The following is an 18,867-nucleotide window of genomic DNA, read 5'->3' on the forward strand; positions in this document are numbered from 1 at the left end:
ACATATTTGTTCCTCATAGTGACGACAACACAGCCTGTTTAATCTAAATGAGAATTCATTAGTATGTTTTACAACAAAGTAGCTCCTCTGAAGTGAGCTGTTGATGATTATTTGGTACTTAAACTTTGTAGCATTAGTGGTGAAAACATACAAATCATTCACTAGGTAATTATCCAATGCTTACCAAAAGCTACCTAGAAAAAGTAGTAAAAAAAAAGATCAAACTGACAATATACATGTGATATTCAATTATAACAAAATATAATACAAAGAAAATAATATAATAATACAAATAGGTTACACTTGTTTCACTCCATGCAGTGGTTTATCAGGGAGTGTGTGTTTTTCATATCTCTTTGAGGAGTTTTTCCTTATCCGCTGTGAGTGTCCACAGGACAGAGGGATGTCGTATGCTGTAAAGCCCTGTGAGGCAAATTGTGATTTGTGGCATTGGGCTTATAAATAAAATTGATTGATTGGTTGATTTGTCAAATCCACAGGGAGCCACTGGAGAAGGGCTCCCCCCCAGGAGGAGTCACTGAGCCAGGCCACAGTGGAGAAGATTGTGAAAGACATTCTGGAGAAACAGCAACATCAGCAGGAGCAGCAGCTGGATAAAATTCATACAGTTCAGTAAATTTAAAACTTCTAATGCAAAAGAGTCTGATTGATTGTCTACTTGCAGATTAAAATCACATAAAATAATAACTCTGTTGTGGTTAGTGTGGATGATTGACAGCATTTCTGAAAAGTCTGAGATGATAGAGGAGCATCGTTTGGGAGGCCTGTAAACACACAGTATAGGAGGACTGTTAAAAACAAAGGAGTGTGATTCAAAAGAAGTGCATTCATCAAATGTAATCTGTGGTTGATGAGGCTGATGAAGTATCTCCTCATTACGTTTTGGAGATCACAACTCTTCACGAGGTTTGGCAGCGCTGCAGCATGGTGCCAACCGTCAGCAGCACACGTAAACTACCCATGACGGCCGCGTTTAGAGACGCATCGGAAATTACAGTTCTCCACATCATCACCATTGGACGGTTGGCCAAGTTGAATCGCGAAACGTCAGAAAACACCTTTACGTTTTATGAGGATTAGGTTGGTGATTTGATATGTGTCGTAGTAGCCGTATGTGACATGAGTAACGAAAAGTGTCCACTGTTTCCGCCCGGTTTCGAACCGGGGACCTTTCGCGTGTGAGGCGAACGTGATAACCACTACACTACGGAAACTCATATTGTTGCATTCAGGGACAAACAGGAAAATGGGATCAACAACGTTTACTATCATAAGAGCCAAATGTTGAAAAACTGCAATACATGTGTGTTCCTCATAGTGACGACAACACAGCCTATTTAATCTACATTCCCATCTACATTATTCTGCTGATATTCTGTAAATTTCAGGAAAAGGCGCCAGGTCATAGACACACAGTTGATCAGACGTTAAAACTGATATATATATATATATATATATATATATATATATATATATATATATATATATATATTCTGAAAGAGAGCAGTTTATGCTCATAAATATTGATCAAACTTCCCTACACCATGGAAATAACATTGGAATTTTTAATGTAGGTGGTGTTCACCTTTAATGTTTTAGGGACTGCTGTGTTGTCTTCAAGGTCCTGTACCCTGGGACTCAGGAGCACCTCTTGTGTGACTGCAGGAGGATCTCAGAGTCTGCTGTGGCAGAGGCGACCTCTGGAAACCTGGCTAACAACAGTGCCTCAAGAAACAAGGTCAACAAAGACATGACCATCAAGTTAGACTTGTGTCACTGCGTGTGGTGGTTTGATCAGTGGGCTGCTATATTTCAGGTATGTCTCACATTTCACCAGTGAATTTCATGTGCCACTTTTTTAAGGAATCAAACGTTAGTGGGGTTAAACATTTCAAGTACTTAATTAGTGCTTCTCAGTTGTTTATGAGCTGTTTAATAAGTTAATTTGCTTTAGTAGTGTTGTTTTATGTTCCCTCTCTCCCAGTGACAACTTACCGGCTCTGAACCGTAGCTGGGAACATGTTCACACATTAACAATTAGCTCGCCTCGTTGTTAGCTCGTAGCTAGCCAGTAGTTTCTACTTCCGGCATCACAGGATGTTCCATATCTCTCCTCGTTAGTATAGTGGACAGTATCTCCGCCTGTCACGCGGAAGACCGGGGTTCGATTCCCCGACGGGGAGTTCTTTAGGTTATCTTCACGATGCTTGTATTTCACACATGGTTGTACTGAAAAACCAACCACATATATATCTCGTCCCCAGACAGACAAACACTTAATAAAACATACAGACGTTTTCTAAAGTTTCGTGATTCAATTTGGCTAACCAGTCTGTGGTGATGATGTGTACTGTTACATCACCAACTCGTTTGAGCTTGTGATGCAGTGATCCATTATTTTCACCTCTTAGAAGCTTAAAAGTAAAAATCATCATCACATTATGTTCATTGTGTATTTGATTTTCCTCTTGCTTACAACTGACTGAAATAATCAGGCCTAAAATAACAAGCTATTTTTGGCTGTATGGTAGTGTTTTCTGTATGTGTCTACACTCACCGGCCACTTTATTAGGTACACCTGTTCAACTGCCCATTAACGCAAATAGTTAATCAGCCAATCCTGTGGCAGCAACCCAATGTATTTAGGCATGTAGACATGGTCAAAACGACCTGCTGAAGTTCAAACCGAGCATCAGAATGGGGAAGAAAGGTGATTTAAGTGACTTTGAATGGGGCATGGTTGATGGTGCCAAACAGGTTGGTCAGAGTATTTCAGAAACTGCTGATCTACTGGGATTGTCACCACAACAACCATCTCTAGGGTTTACAGAGGATGGTCTGACAAAGAGAAAATATCCAGTGTTGATGCCAGAGGTCAGAGGAGAATGGCCCAGCTGATTCAAGATGATAGAAAGGCAACAGTAACTCAAATAACCACTTGTTACAATCAAGGTCTGCGGAACACCATCTCTGAACCAACAACACGTGGAACCTTGAAGCAGATGGGCTACAGCAGCAGAAGACCACACCATGTGCCACTCCTGTCAGCTAACCACAGGAAACTGAGGCTACAGTTGGCACAGGCTCCCCAAAACTGGACAATAGAAGATTGGAAAAACGTCACCTGGTCTGATGAGTCTGGATTTCTGCTGCAACTTTCAGATGGTAGGGTCAGAATTTGAGACATGAAAATGAAATGAAACATTTACACTGAACAACAATTTAAACGCAATGATTTGTTTGTGCTTCCATTTTCCACAGGTTTAAACTAAAGACTTATTTCACTCAAATTTTAGATGCAAATTTGTTCAAATCTGTTTTAGTGAGCACTTCTCCTTTTCCAAGATAATCAATCCACCTGACAGGTGTGGCATATCAAGATGCTGATTAAACAGCATCATTACTACACAGGTGTGCCTCGGGCAGGTTATAAACAATTTCAGCAATGAAGAGTTGCTCAAAATTGTTAATTTTATTACATATTAATTGCTATTCAGTGGAAAACTGTTTCGTTTGTTAGGTTTGATACAATCCAAGGCAAATATGAAATGAGGTGATTCTACTATATTTCAGTGAAGTTGTTACTGACTTAAACTCCATGTTCTGTGTTTACTGACAGACTGAGAAGATGTCACAGTGATGCAGTGACAGCAGAGGACGTCAACAGCTTGTCTGAAGGACGAAAGAAGTTTCTGGATTTCCTCTGGAGGGACTGGGAGTGGTATCCACCATGGGGTTAGGTATCCAGAGGACGCAGTTATGTTCCCCGAGTCAGAAGATTTAGATCTGCGTCTGCTGACAAACTCTGTGATGCAGAAGCGTTGTCGAAACAATGACAAGACATATTTCTTGTTCGACATCATCAGCGCTCATCATCATTATAATGACAAATAATAATAATAATATGGGAAATCAACATAATAATGATTATGACACTACTACTACAAATAATAACAATAATAATAATTATGGCCCAAAATTATGTGAAAATTCTGTTTCAATTCAACATCTCCAGCAGCTCCACAGCACCGAAGCCCTCTTAAAACGTAGGGAAAACCCTGGAAGCCAGTGTGAATATGAGGGCTGTCGGGGCTCTGCTTTAGAGGCTGGTGACAGAACCTGCACAGGTGACCTGTTGGCAGCTGCACCTCAGACTTCCTCTCTGCCATCTCTTCTGCCACCTTCCTCCACTCAGCCGACCTCTGTTTGGCGGCCTCCAGCTCCCACTCAAAGAACAGAGATGCAGTAAGGTCCTGGAAGGACATGCGAGGGTCTGTGAGGCCCTCAGCTGCGTAGGTCTGAAACACCTTTTGGAGCAGTAGAAGTATTTCACAGTTTTTGACTGATAAAAAAAAAATTAACTGAAGAGCCGTCGCAGAGATATTGGGACTTTGGCTGACCACAGGCTACACAGTTCCTGGTTTTCTTCTCCTTCTGCTGCTCCTGCTGCTCCTACTGATGTTACTGGAGTTCCTCCAGAATGTCTTTCACAATCTTCTCCACTGTGGCCCGGCTCAGTGACTCAGAGCCACAGGTAGAGGGTTGAAAGTGGCAGGGGGCAAGGTTACAACTGGCACAGTGGCTGTTTGGTTGTTTGTGGCCAAACTCTGCTGCTGTGCCTCCAAAACCTTCTCTGGGCTGGTATTAAAGGATAACTTTGGTATTTTTCAGCCTGGGCCCTATTTCCACATGTGTATGTGTGCGTATGATTCATAGGTACAACTCATTTTAAAATTGGTTCAGTCTTGAGGGAGGCGGATGCAGCCGGCAGCCGCGAAACGAGCTAAAACGGTAGATATGGGGGCAAATGCGTGCCGTATAAGTTTGCGCATTAAAAGTGCTTTTTTTCGTCACTGACCGGTTCAGATCGCCAGTGCTATCTCTGTAAATAGCATACTAAGTGTTTCCCTTACCCTTCACTTCCACATTTGCTTGCAGTAAATGTGCGTCTCGGAGACAATTCTAGGTATCAGTATTACATGCATAAAGACATATTAGTTATACTTACTTGATGGATAGTTGACCATTTGGTCCCTGTGGGTTTGGCTGCCTCCTCCAATTTATTTTGGGCACATGAAAAAAGGTATCCAGCACTGCCCTGTTGATCAGAGGGGGGAAATCCTCTAACGTAGTTACACAGCGTTTGGTAGTTTCTCTATCATCCCAGGACACATCGAGACCATGAATATTGGGCAACAGGTCCCACTCGTTGCAACACAGACATTCTTCCTCTGTGGGCATGGAGTCACAGCAACCACAGGAGCAACACGAGTCCTCAGAGATTCGCGTTCGTGCAGCTGCTGCTTCACCCGCGTCTGCTCGTTGGCCCTCTCTCTCTATTCTCGTCTGCTCTTCAATTTGTAGGAGCTCCTCGTCCGTATACTCGGGCTCAAATAAGTATGGGCGGCCGTTGTAATAAAAGGGCTCATCTTCATTCTCAAAAGCGGCCGTTGTAATAAAAGGGCTCATCTTCATTNACGGCAGTTCACTGGATTCCACCAGCAAAGCATTGATGGGTGTGGTATTAACTGCTCCAAGACAAAGTCTTAATGCTCTATATTGCATCCTGTCTAATTTTTGTAGATGACTTTTTGCAGCTATATCAAACACCATACATCCGTAATCCAAGTTGGCTCTCAACAGAGCCCTGTATATGTGTAGTAATGCCTCTCTTTCAGCTCCCCATGCCAGACCGGCCAAACACCTCATGAGATTTAACACCTTTTTACATTTGGTCTCAGCTTTCTCAATATGATTTTTCCACGTATATTTATCATCAATCCATAGACCTAGGTACTTAAACACTCTGGCTCTTTCCATGGGCTTACTGTAAAGAGTTAACACCTGCTTGTTGTCTATTTTCTTTTTAGTAACCAACATATAACATGATTTTGAAACAGATTTTAAATCCCCAATCATAGGACCATCTCGCTACATCTGTTATTGCTTTCTGGATGCATTTCAGAACATGTGGCGTGTTTTTCTCCCTTTTCCAGATTGCTCCGTCATCGGCGTACAATGAGGACTGTATACCTACCCCTATATTCTCAAATATATCATTAATCATTATATTAAATAGAATTGGACTGATGACGCTGCCCTGTGGTATTCCATTTACAATGTCGAAACTGTCTGAGATTTCAGAACCTACTTTTACTTTAAATGTCCTTTTTGTTAAAAAGTCCATGATCCAGTTGTATAAGCGTCCACCTATGCCTGACTTATTCATTTTAATTAACAGGCCTTCTCGCCACATGGAATCATAAGCTTTCTCGATGTCAAAGAAAACTATCACCATCACTTCCTTCATATTTAGGGTCTTCTCAANCTCCACACCTTCAACATGGAGGCCTTGAAGAGGGGCACATGGTTGCTGTCCTTTGCCAGGTAGAAGTGATGTAACACATCTTCAACCCTCTGCAGCAGAGCTCTGGGCTGTGGCACCTTTGTTCTACAGTGCTCTCTGATGTGCTGCTTGGTGGGATTAGCAGGAGAGAAAATCACCAAAGTTATTGATGTTATACATGGTAAAAACAAGCGAATGTTGAATATGAAACCAACTTCACTCCGCCATATTAGCGCAAAAAAGACGTGATCTGGGCATCCCTAACTAATACAGTGGATGATACATCAGTTTTTCATTTAGCTAAATATCTGCTCCATCGACCCTCCAAATAAAAGTAGTAGAAACTTACTGTTTTCAAGCTGTTCTGCAACATCCCGCAGCAGGTCTGCCAGTGGTCTCCCACTCGATGCCACTGCATGAACTCCATGAACTAGCTAGTAGCTTCTTCTTCTCAATGCTATCTGAGGAATCGTTTACTTCTGTCTGGTTAGCCCAAATAGCCAGTCAGGCTTTAGACTGATGTTAGGACCGCCCCCCTTATTACCATACAGACACAGAAATGTATAAATAAATAAATGTGGAAATACAGAAATAAATGAATAAATAAATGTAGATATAAATAAATAAATAAAAAATGTAGAAATACATAAATAAATATGGATATAAATGTGGAAATGCAGAAATAAAAAATAAGTGAATAAATAAATACATACATAAATCAATAAATAAATGTGGAAATAAATAAATATAAAAATGTGGAAATAAATAAATGTAAATATTTTTATTCTTTTATTCATGTATTTAATTATTTATTTCCACATTTATTTATTTAATTACATATTTATTTATGCATTTCTACATTTATATATTTATTTATACTTATGTTTTGTCCTTGTAGAAATAAATAAATAAATGTAGAAATGTAGGAATACATAAATAAATACGGAAATAAATGTAGGAATTTAGAAATAAATAAATGAATAAATGTGGAAATAAATACATGTAAAAATGTACAAATACAGAAATAAATAAATGAATAAATGTGGAAATAAATAAATACATAAATAAATACATGTAGAAATGCATAAAGAGATAAATGTAAATATATTTATTTATATTTTTATTCATGTATTTAATTATTTCCACATTTACTTATTTATGTATATATTTGTTTTTACATTTATATATTTATTTATTTATGTATACTTATGTCATTTTCTGTCCTCCATAATATGCTTACTTTCTGTCTGGGGACGAGATATATGTGTGGTTGGTTTTTCAGTCCAACTATGTGTGAATTACAAGCATCGTAAAGATAACCTAAAGAACTCCCCGTCGGGGAATCGAACCCCGGTCTTCCGCGTGACAGGCGGAGATACTGTCCACTATACTAACGAGGAGAGATATGGAACATTACGTGATGCCGGAAGCAGAAACTACTGGCTAGCTACGAGCTAACAATGAGGCGAGCTAATTGTTAATAACTGAACATGTTCCCAGCTACGGTTCAGAGCCGGTAAGCTGTCACTGGGAGAGAGGGAACATAAAACAACACTACTAAAGCAAATTAACTTATTAAACAGCTCATAAACAACTGAGAAGCACTAATGAGGTACTTGAAATGTTGAACCCCACTCATGTTTGATATTCCTCAAAAAAGTGGCACGTGAAATTCACTGGTGAAATGTGAGACATACTTGAAATATAGCAGCCTACTGTTCAAACCACCACACGCAGTGACACAAGTCTAACTTGAGGTCGCCTCTACCACGGTAGTCTCAGAGATCCTCGTGCAGTCCCACAAGAGGTGCTCCTGAGCCCCAGGGTGCAGGACCTTGAAGGCAGCACAGCAGTCCCCTTCCTGAAATTTACAGAATATCAGCAGAATAATGTAGATAGAAATGTAGATTAAATAGGCTGTGTTGTCGTTACTATGAGGAACACACGTATTGCGGTTCAATACAGTTTTTCAACATTTGGCTCTTATGACAGTAAATGTTGCTGATCCCATTTTCCTCTTTGTCCCTAAATGCAGCAATATGAGTTTCCGTAGTGTAGTGGTTATCACGTTCGCCTCACACGCGAAAGGTCCCTGGTTCGAAACCGGGCGGAAACAACTAATGATTTTCATTACTCATATGTCACAACACATCAAATCACCAACCTAATCCTCATAAAACATAAAGGTGTTTTCTGACGTTTCGCGATTCAACTTGGCCAACCGTCCAATGGTGATGATGTGGAGAACTGTAATTTCCGATGCGTCTCTAAATGTGGCTGTCATGGGTAGTTTACCTGTGCTGCTGGCGGTTGGCACCATGCTGCAGTGTTGCTGAACCTCGTGAAGAGTTGTGATCTCCAAAATGTAATGAGATACTTCATCAACCTCATCAACCACAGATTACTTTTGATGAATGCACTTCTTTTGAATCTCACTCCTTTGTTTTTAACAGTCCTCCTGTACTGTGTGTTTACAGGCCTCCCAAACGATGCTCCTCTTTCATCTCAGACTTTTCAGAAATGCTGTCAATCATCCACACTAACCACAACAGAGTTATTATTTTAGGTGATTTTAATCTGCAGGTAGACAATCATTCAGACTCTTTTGCATTAGTAGTTTTAAATTTATTGAACTGTATGAATTTTATCCAGCTGCTGCTCCTGCTGATGTTGCTGTTTCTCCAGAATGTCTTTCACAATCTTCTCCACTGTGGCCTGGCTCAGTGACTCCTCCTGGGGGGGAGCCCTTCTCCAGTGGCTCCTTGTAAATTTGAAAAAAATCAATCAATCAATCAATCAATCAATCAATTTTATGTATAAGCCCAATACCACAAATCACAATTTGCCTCACAGGGCTTTACAGCATACGACATCCCTCTGTCCTGTGGACACTCACAGCGGATAAGGAAAAACTCCTCAAAGAGATATGAAAAACACACACTCCCTGATAAACCACTGCANTAGGTAGCTTTTGGTGTTTGATCTTTTTTTTACTACTTTTTCTAGGTAGCTTTTGGTAAGCATTGGATAATTACCTAGTGACTGATTTGTATGTTTTCACCACTAATGCTGCAAAGTTTAAGTACCAAATAATCATCAACAGCTCACTTCAGAGGAGCTACTTTGTTGTAAAACATATTAATAAATTCTCATTCAGATCTACTAAGAATTTTGGAGGTTAAAGTAGATTAAACAAGCTGTGTGGTCGTCAATATGAGGAACAAATATGTCTTGCGGTTCCATCTAGTTTATTTTTTATTATTTATTTTTTTTACATTTTTTTTAACAAACAATGAATGATTTTCGTTATTCACATGTTACAAACATGAAATCACCAAAAAATGCTTCATAAAACATTAAGGTGTTTTCTGGCGTTTCGTGATTCAACTTGGCTAACAGTCCAACCGTCAGAACAGAAGTCCACTGATCGTTGGAGGATAATGGAGGATAAATATGACATAAGTATAAATAAATGAATAAATAAATGTATACATGCATTAATAAATATATAAATAAATAAGTAAATGTGGAAATAAATAATTAAATACCTGAATAAAAATATAAATAAATATATTTACATGTATTTATTTATTTATTTATGCATTTCTACATGTATATATTTATTTACTTATATATTTCTACATTTATTTATTTCTGTATTAGTGCTTTTCTACATGTATTTATTTCCACATTTATTTATGTATGTATGTATTTATTTATTTCTACATTTATTTATGTATTTATTTATGTATTTCTACATTTATTCATTTCTTCTAGGACGGAACATGACATAAGTATAATAAATGAATAAATAAATATATAAATGCAGAAATGAATTTGTAAATAAATAAATGTGGAAATAAATAATTAAATACATGAATAAAAGAATAAATAAATATATTTACATTCATTTATTTATTTACACATTTTTACATTTATTTAATTAATTCCACATTTAATTATGTATTTATTTATTCATTTATTTCTGTATTTATTTCTGTATTTCCACATTTCCACATTTATTTATTTCTACATTACTGTGTCTGTATGGTAATGAGGTGGGCGGTCCTAACATCAGTCTAAAGTCTGATTGGTCACATCGATGTGATCTACTAGTGCTGCCCAGTGCTGTAGAATATAACAGAGTCGCAACAATGGAAGTCCAAAATGCTTGTGGGTCACGTGACTCATGTAGACCTCGGATAGTTCCCGGAAGTTACTGGCGGGCTGTTTAAATACATAATACTGAGAGAAAAATGAATTCCTTAAAACGTTTACTTATATTTCAGTGTTGGGTGCTGTTGTAACTGATCAGCACACTAGAAACCAGCAGGTGGGTCTACCAGCTCTGGTGTATTAATTTGCACTTGTCATAGTGACTGACTGGCAAGCCAATTTGCTTTTGTTGTGCTAACCTCAGCATTTGCCTACTGTGTTTCATATGACTGGCTCTCAAATATTCATCCGTATCTCATAAGTTATCAGACTTTGATCCTGTGTCTGCTCGTCCCTGTGTCCACAGTTATCTCTTTATTTGAAAAGGTCTAGGCTATTTAATTGTTTAATATCATCACATTTATTAATATAAGCAGGGCATTTTAATACAAAGTTGTAACCACTGTATGTGAATGTGTGAATCGGTCAGATCTGCACTCCAGAGGAGGGCCTTCATTAGATTAGACTATGCAATATCGCCCACTACTGGATTTGTAAGTTAATGAACTCTAATTAAAGCTCTCTGTGCTTTGATTAGCTGCTATGAACAACATGACCCTCTTCTATTTTATAATGCCTATTAATATTATAATATTATAATGATGGTAACTGGTAATATGCAATGTATTACATTTTCAAAGTAACTTACCCCAACACTGTATATCATATAATATATATTCAATATAATTACTTATATAATTAATATAAAATGCAGCATAATACATATTAAGTATGATTCCTTATCTCTGGAACTATTTGAAACACACCTTGTTAAGTTTTAAGTCTCACCAAGGGCTATCATATATATATATATATATATATATATATATATATATATATACATACATATATATATACATGCAGTCAGTGGAGACTTCAGTGAAGTCAATGGAGACTCACTTGCTCTCGAGTAGTGCTGGTAACCTCCCTGTGTGTTTTATGGACAAACTGCACCTGTGTTTTAACTGGCATGAGGGTGAGTAGATGGCAGAATTTTCATTTTTGGGTGAACTGTTCCTTTAATATATGCTTTGTGTTTTTAATGTAGTTGAGAACCCACTGTTTAAGAGAAAATTAGCACACTCTTGTTTCAACAGTGATAAATCTGTCCCTATTAGAGAGCTCCAGTTAATTGGCCTGAGAGTGACTATTACATCATGTACACATTCACTTGCCATTCTCAATGAATGTGCGAAGGAATCCTGTGACCCTACATGTATCTTCGAAAGACACATCACCGTCTTCCTCATCATCTTGTGTGGGCCAGTTTATCTTGTCCAAGACCATCTGACAAAATATGTTCACGCAATCAGTTAACACTTGCTTTTACAAACAGACAAAAGGAAATTAAATAACATTTACCATAACTTTTCCAGGAATTTCATGACCGTGGGATCCCTGACAGCTAGGATTGTTTTTGACTTTGTGCACTTACCTGTGCTGTGCACTGTATGTCAGACATTCTTGGGAAGAGAAGGGGAATCGTGTCTTTCCTCTCTGTCAGCAAAGGCCAGATCAGTGTCTCCTTTAAACCACGTCGTAACTGTTTGACTTGTCTGGAGGTTCTTCCAAGGACCTGCAAAATATTTAATCACAACAGAAAAAACAAACAAGCCTTACTAATTTTAAACTCAAAGCTCTTATAAAAAAAACCTCAACATCAAATTGTTTGAACTACATGTAGTTATCTACTGTTACTCCCCCACACTGACCATATGTTCACTGCAGAAACCTACCGTCCACTGGGTGTCTGGGTGTAACGTGATGATGTCGATGGAGCAGGAGGATGTGGTGAACTCGGACACATGGCACCTCATGCTGCACAAAACAACACAAAACGTTAGTAGGGCGGGCCTTATAAAATCTGTTTTATTTTTTCCCAAATTACGTTCCGTTTTCTGTTTTTTGCTTATAAGTAGGGATGCATCGATATGAACATTTTGGCCCATACCAATATCTGATGCTAACATTGCTGTTATAACCGATAGCTGATCCTGGTATGATGCATATAATACATGTTTTTATGATAATCAAACTTTGCACATACTGAAAAACACATGTAAACATTAAATTTGAAAAATTCTTGATTTCCAAAACATTAGGAAAAGCCCATAAATAGCCCATCTTTTTTTAAAAAAAATGTTTGTAGCACGAGTTGATTAAGTTACGAGCGAAAATTAGCATCAGGGATAGAGGACATTTTAGCTACATGCTAAGTTAGAAGTTGCTTTGAGATGTGCGTGACAGTGTGTACAGTTTAAACTATTTTAGAGTGAATAAACTCCTCAAGACCTAAGCCAAGTTCATCACACACGCACAGGCATGTGCTCGGGTGTATCAGTGTGTCCCCAGCGTTAGCATCATGGCTAGTGGACATTTTCTCCAATTAACTGTCTAGTTAATTGTAGAAGTTGACTCTGTTGCTGTAGGATCAGGCAGCGACGCACACATTGCACTCACAGCTGTACTTAACTTCATATAGTAAGTTATTAATTAAAATGGTGCAACATATCGCTTCCAAAAAACAACTGAAGATGGACTCAGCCAATGGCTGACATATTGGCCTACCCTATATTAGCGGGCGTGGTGAAATTGGTTTCATATTAGACATTTGCTCGTTTTTACCATGTATAACCTCAATAACTTCATTAAAACCGCCAACGTTTTTGATGTTAGACATGGTAAAAACGAGCGAATGTCGAATATGAAACCAACTTCACTCTGCCATATTAGCGCAAAAAAGACGTGATCTGGGCATCCCTAACTAATACAGCAGGTGATACATCAGTTTTTCATTTAGCTAAATATCTGCTCTTCTCATCGACCCTCCAAATAAAAGTAGTAGAAACTTATTGTTTTCAAGCTGTTCGGCAACATCCCGCAGCAGGTCTGCCAATGGTCTCCTGCTCGATGCCATATCCATGAACTCCATGAACTAGCTAGTAGCTGCTTCTTCTCAATGCTATCTGAGGAATCGTTTACTTCTGTCTGGTTAGCCCAGATAGCCAATCAGGCGTTAGACTGATGTTAGGCCCGCCCACCTTATTACCATACGGACACAGAAATGTAGAAATAAATAAATGTGGAAATACAGAAATAAATGAAAAAATAAATGTAGATATAAATAAATAAATGTAGAAATGTTGAAATAAAAAAAATAAGTGAATAAATAAATACATGAATAAATGTAGAAATAAATAAATGTAAATATATTTATTTATTCTTTTATTCATGTATTTATTTATTTCCACATTTATTTATTTAATTCAATTTGGAGACAGGAAATTGATGATGCTGATGGTGAGGTGAGGGCCTGATTGTAGCCACTTTTGGCTTTTGTCCATACGCACATTTTTAGTATGGATCCTAAGCATTGTTTTATAAATGAGACCCCTGTTGACCATTGTGAAAGTGTGTGTTCAGTGTTCACTCAGTGTAATACACAAGTGTTTGAAATGTACCTGAATTTTATAATGAAAAGTTTATCAAAGATGCCAAAGGTCAAAATGCTCCCTCTGTCCCCAGCAAGAGGATTCTGTGTGTTTTTGACACTTGCACTACTGTGTGTCCAAAATAAATGAAAAGAAACATATCCCTGTTGATTTGTGGTGTTTTTTCCAGCACAAACTTGCACCCAACTGTCAGTTGTTTGCACAGTCACCCCTTATTTACACTTTGTAATTATTCACTGTATGTTTGTATTTTTTTATTTGGATTGTTAACAAAAGACTCAGATTACACTATGAATTGTGCAAATTAGATTAAAAACAAACTGTCAAACAATTTAACACACAAGTCAACAAGTAAGATTTCAACACGTTCTTTATAACTTACCTGTCCACCATCTTACACAGGTTATAAAATAGACATGCTGCACAAAACAAACAAAATACGTTTTTTTACGATTTTTGATTATTGATGAAAAGGCCTCAGTCTGAAACGGATCGTTGAGATTTTTAGTTTTCTTATTTTTCCTGCGCTAGAAGTGTTTGTGTATGTAGTTAGACAAATGTACACCCATGCAGATGTAACAAGATGTTTAAGGGTGGTAAAGCTAACATAAAGACAGCACTGGTCATGACGACACAAAAGATTGGTTTAAAAACAAATTGCTTTTTCAGTCAAACCATGTTTGAATTACAAGCATAGTGAAGAAAAGCACATAAACTCCCCGTCGGGGAATCGAACCCCAGTCTTCCGCGTGACAGGCGGAGATACTGTCCACTATACTAACGAGGAAGCTACAATGAAAGTCACGTGATGCCGGAAGCAGAAACTACCAGCTAGCTCCTAGCTAACAACAGGGTGGGCTAACTGTCAATAACTGAGCCTATCAAAGATGCCAAAGGTCAAAATGCTCCCTCTGTCCCCAGCAAGAGGATTCTGTCTTTTTTTGACACTTGCACTACCGTGTGTCCAAAATAAATGAAAAGAAACATATCCCTGTTGATTTGTGGTGTTTTTTCCAGCACAAACTTGCACCCAACTGTTTCATTTTTGTGTCTCTGCATGTGACCTGTATGTTTGTATGTATGTATTCCTGTTTGTATTTTAATCCTGTGAAGCACTTTGTGAGTCCTCTCTGTGAGAAGTGCTATACAAATAAATTTTACTTACTTACTTACTAACTTGTTTGCACAGTCACCCCTTATTTATGTACACCCATGCAGATGAAAGAAGATGTTTAAGGGTGGTAAAGCTAACATAAAGACAGCACTGGTCATGACGACACAAAAGATCGGTTTAAAAACAAATTGCTTTTTCAGTAAAACCATGCGTGATTAACATCTATAGTGAAGAAACCATAATTACTCCCCGTCGGGGAATCGAACCCCGGTCTTCCGCGTGACAGGCGGAGATACTGTCCACTATACTAACGAGGAGAGATACGGAAAAGTCACGTGATGCCGGAAGCAGAAACTACGAGGTAGTTTCTAGCTAACAACGAGGCGAGCTAATTGTTAATAAGTGAACATGTTCCCAGCTACGGTTCAGAGCCGGTAAGCTGTCACTGGGAGAGAGGGAACATAGAACAACACTACAAAAGCAAATTAACTTATTAAACAGCTCATAAACAACTGAGAAGCACTAATTAAGTACTTGAAACGTTTAACCCCACTAACGTTTGATGATATTCCGAAAAAAAAAGTGTCACGTGAGAATTTCCACTGGTGAAATGTGAGACATACCTGAAATATAGCAGCCCACTGATCAACCCACCACACGCAGTGACACAAGTCTAACTTGATGGTCATGTCTTTGTTGACCTTGTTTCTTGAGGCACTGTTGTTAGCCAGGTTTCCAGAGGTCGCCTCTGCCACAGCAGACTCTGAGATCCTCCTGCAGTCACACAAGAGGTGCTCCTGAGTTCCAGGGTACAGGACCTTGAAGGCAGCACGGCAGTCCCTAAAACATTAAAGGGGAACACCACCTACATTAAAAATTCCAATGTTATTTCCATGGTGTAGGGAAGTTTGATCAATATTTATGAGCATGAGCTGCTCTCTTTCAGAATACATTTTTCTTTAAACAGTTTTAACATCTGATCAACTGTGTGCATTATATGTCTACGTTTAAAAAAAAAATGTTTTGGCCAAAAATGGCACTTGTGATAGTACTTTCTGCTGACCGCACTTTACCGTTTGTCCCTGAAAGCAACTTGCATACGGAGTTTCCGTAGTGTAGTGGTTATCACGTTCGCCTCACACGCGAAAGGTCCCCGGTTCGAAACCGGGCGGAAACAGTGGACCCTTTTCGTTACTCATACATCACTATATCACTGTCTCAAACTTCATAAAACCTAAAGGCGTTTGCTGATGTTGGCCAACCGTCCTATGGTGGTGATGTGGAGAACTGTAACTTCCGGTGCGTCTTTAAATGTTGCCTTCATGGGTAGTTTATGTGCGCTGCTAGTGTTTGGCACCATGCTGAAGTGCTGCAGAACCTTGTGATAAGTTGTGATCTCCTCACCACACAACTACAGATTTTCGTATTCATCTAGGACAGGTAAACGGGTGGGGGTACAGCATCCACTCTCTCAGCGTCAATTGGTTTTTAACAGATTGATAACAGAATGTTTGTAGGTTAAAGTAGATTAAACAGGCTGTGTTGTAGTCACTATGAGGAACAAATATGTCTTGTGGTTCCATCTAGTTTTTTGGGGTTTTTTCCCCACAATTTTTGGCTAAAAATGGCTCCTGTGATAGTAAAAGTTGCTGAGGCCCAGTCTACTGTCTGTCCCTGAACGCGACATTATCGCGCAGTTTCCGTAGTGTAGTGGTTATCACGTTCGCCTAACACGCGAAAGGTCCCCGGTTCGAAACCGGGCGGAAACAATGGATGATTTTCGTTATTCACACGTTACAAACATGAAATCACCAAAATAAGCTTCATAAAACATTAACGCTCTTTCTGGCGTTTCGTAATTGAAGTTGGCTAACCGTCGGTTGGTGGTGGTGTAGAGAAATGTAATTTCCCAGGCGTTACTAAACGCGGCCTTCAGAGGTAGTTGACAGAAGTCCACTGATCGTTGGCGCCATGTTGCAGCGCTGCAGAACCTCGTTAAGAGTTGTGGTCTCCGAAAACTTAACGAATACGTACTTTATCGACTTCTTCAACCACCGAGGCGACCGGTTATCCTTTCGGTCTTTGGTAAGTGCTCATATTTCGCCTCTCTGTGCTTAAATACTTCTGTCCACTGCCGGCTGTGGTAAGCTAACGTTCCTCTGAGAGGAGGCTAATGTTAGCATTAACGTGTGTGTTATTGCAGCCTCGTAAACAGGTCAGGATGCTCTCTGTTAGCGAACTTCACTGACTATTATCCAGCTGTTTCACGCTCTACCCTGTAAAGTACCATATTAACTGGTGTATTTTACTGCCACAAGCTGCAGTTAATACCACTATGTTTGACTGACATCTAGTGATGAAAGATGTGTACTGTTACATCACCAACTGTTTTGAGCTTGTGATGCAGTGATCCATTATTTTCCCCTCTTAGAAGCTTAAAAGTAAAAATCATCATCACATTATGTGTATCGTGTATTTGCTTTTCCTCTTGCTTACAACTGACTGAAATAATCAGGCCTAAAATAACAAGCATTTTATGGCTGTATGGTAGTGTTTCTGCCACTTTATTAGGTACACCTGTTCACCTGCCCATTAATGCAAATAGGTAATCAGCCAATCCCGTGAAAGCANACAGGAAACTGAGGCTACAATTCACACAGGCTCACCAAAACTGGACAATAGAAGATTGGAAAAACGTCGCCTGGTCTGATGAGTCTGGATTTCTGCTGCAACTTTCAGATGGTAGGGTCAGAATTTGAGACATGAAAATGAAATGAAACATTTACACTGAACAACAATTTAAACGTAATGATTTGTTTGTGCTTCCATTTTCCACAGGTCTAAACTAAAGTTCTAAGACTTTTTCATGCACACAAAAGACTTATTTCGCTCAAATTTTAGATGCAATTTTGTTCAAATCTGTTTTAGTGAGCACTTCTCCTTTTCCAAGATAATCCATCCACCTGACAGGTGTGGCATATCAAGATGCTGATTAAACAGTATCATTACTACACAGGTGTGCCTCAGGCTGGTCACTATAAAAGGCCACTATAAAACTGCAAAAACTAAAGTGTTGCATTTAAAAGAAATTGTATCAGTGTAATAGTTCAGGCGTTTGCATCATGTTCGATTAAAAACAGGTTTTGTCGCAAAAGAAAATGTATAACACAAAAGTAAGGTATCAAAGAAAGTGTTGTTAGTCGAGAAAATAATCTAGATAATATCATAAAAACTATGGAAAATATCCATCATGCTTGTTCAAAGTCACATCTTCAAATGACTTGTGTAGTCACACCAAACATCTAAAAGACAAATATATAAAACTTAAAATGATATAAAATCAGAGAAACAACAAGTCCTCACATTCAAGAAGCTGGAACTGGAGACTTTTTGCTTATAAACAACTTCAGCAATGAAGAGTTGCTCAAAATTGTTAATTTTATTACATATTAATTGACATTCAGTGGAAAACTGTTTAGTTTGTTAGGTTTAATACAATCCAAGGCAAATATGAAATGAGGTGATTCTACTATATTTCAGTGAAGTTGTTACTGACTTAAACTCCATGTTCTGTGTTTACTGACAGACTGAGAAGATGTCACAGTGATGCAGTGACAGCAGAGGACGTCAACAGCTTGTCTGAAGGACGAAAGAAGTTTCTGGATTTCCTCTGGAGGGACTGGGAGTGGTATCCACCATGGGGTTAGGTATCCAGAGGG

The 18,867-nt window shown here is 38.7% G+C and overlaps 1 long non-coding RNA gene and 8 other non-coding genes across 9 annotated transcripts; 5 read left to right on the forward strand and 4 right to left on the reverse strand.

The window, feature by feature from the left end:
• Positions 1–1,162: 1,162 nt before the first annotated feature.
• trnav-cac (transfer RNA valine (anticodon CAC)) lies at positions 1,163–1,235 on the reverse strand. The gene has a single exon. It is a non-coding gene; the product is annotated as a tRNA-Val (tRNA).
• A 365-nt stretch (positions 1,236–1,600) lies between these two features.
• LOC126388125 (uncharacterized) lies at positions 1,601–4,641 on the forward strand. Its single transcript, XR_007569720.1, has 3 exons — positions 1,601–1,837; positions 2,974–3,186; positions 3,641–4,641. It is a non-coding gene; the product is annotated as an uncharacterized LOC126388125 (long non-coding RNA).
• trnad-guc (transfer RNA aspartic acid (anticodon GUC)) lies at positions 2,133–2,204 on the forward strand. Its single transcript has one exon. It is a non-coding gene; the product is annotated as a tRNA-Asp (tRNA).
• Positions 4,642–7,695: 3,054 nt separating the features above from the next.
• On the reverse strand, positions 7,696–7,767 carry trnad-guc (transfer RNA aspartic acid (anticodon GUC)). The gene has a single exon. It is a non-coding gene; the product is annotated as a tRNA-Asp (tRNA).
• Positions 7,768–8,410: 643 nt separating this feature from the next.
• Positions 8,411–8,483, forward strand: trnav-cac (transfer RNA valine (anticodon CAC)). Its single transcript has one exon. It is a non-coding gene; the product is annotated as a tRNA-Val (tRNA).
• A 6,266-nt stretch (positions 8,484–14,749) lies between these two features.
• Positions 14,750–14,821, reverse strand: trnad-guc (transfer RNA aspartic acid (anticodon GUC)). The gene has a single exon. It is a non-coding gene; the product is annotated as a tRNA-Asp (tRNA).
• Positions 14,822–15,393: 572 nt separating this feature from the next.
• On the reverse strand, positions 15,394–15,465 carry trnad-guc (transfer RNA aspartic acid (anticodon GUC)). Its single transcript has one exon. It is a non-coding gene; the product is annotated as a tRNA-Asp (tRNA).
• A 787-nt stretch (positions 15,466–16,252) lies between these two features.
• On the forward strand, positions 16,253–16,325 carry trnav-cac (transfer RNA valine (anticodon CAC)). Its single transcript has one exon. It is a non-coding gene; the product is annotated as a tRNA-Val (tRNA).
• A 519-nt stretch (positions 16,326–16,844) lies between these two features.
• trnav-aac (transfer RNA valine (anticodon AAC)) lies at positions 16,845–16,917 on the forward strand. The gene has a single exon. It is a non-coding gene; the product is annotated as a tRNA-Val (tRNA).
• The last annotated feature ends 1,950 nt before the right edge of the window (positions 16,918–18,867 follow it).

The sequence above is a fragment of the Epinephelus moara genome, chromosome 3 (assembly GCF_006386435.1).
Source record: "Epinephelus moara isolate mb chromosome 3, YSFRI_EMoa_1.0, whole genome shotgun sequence".
NCBI lineage: Eukaryota > Metazoa > Chordata > Actinopteri > Perciformes > Serranidae > Epinephelus > Epinephelus moara.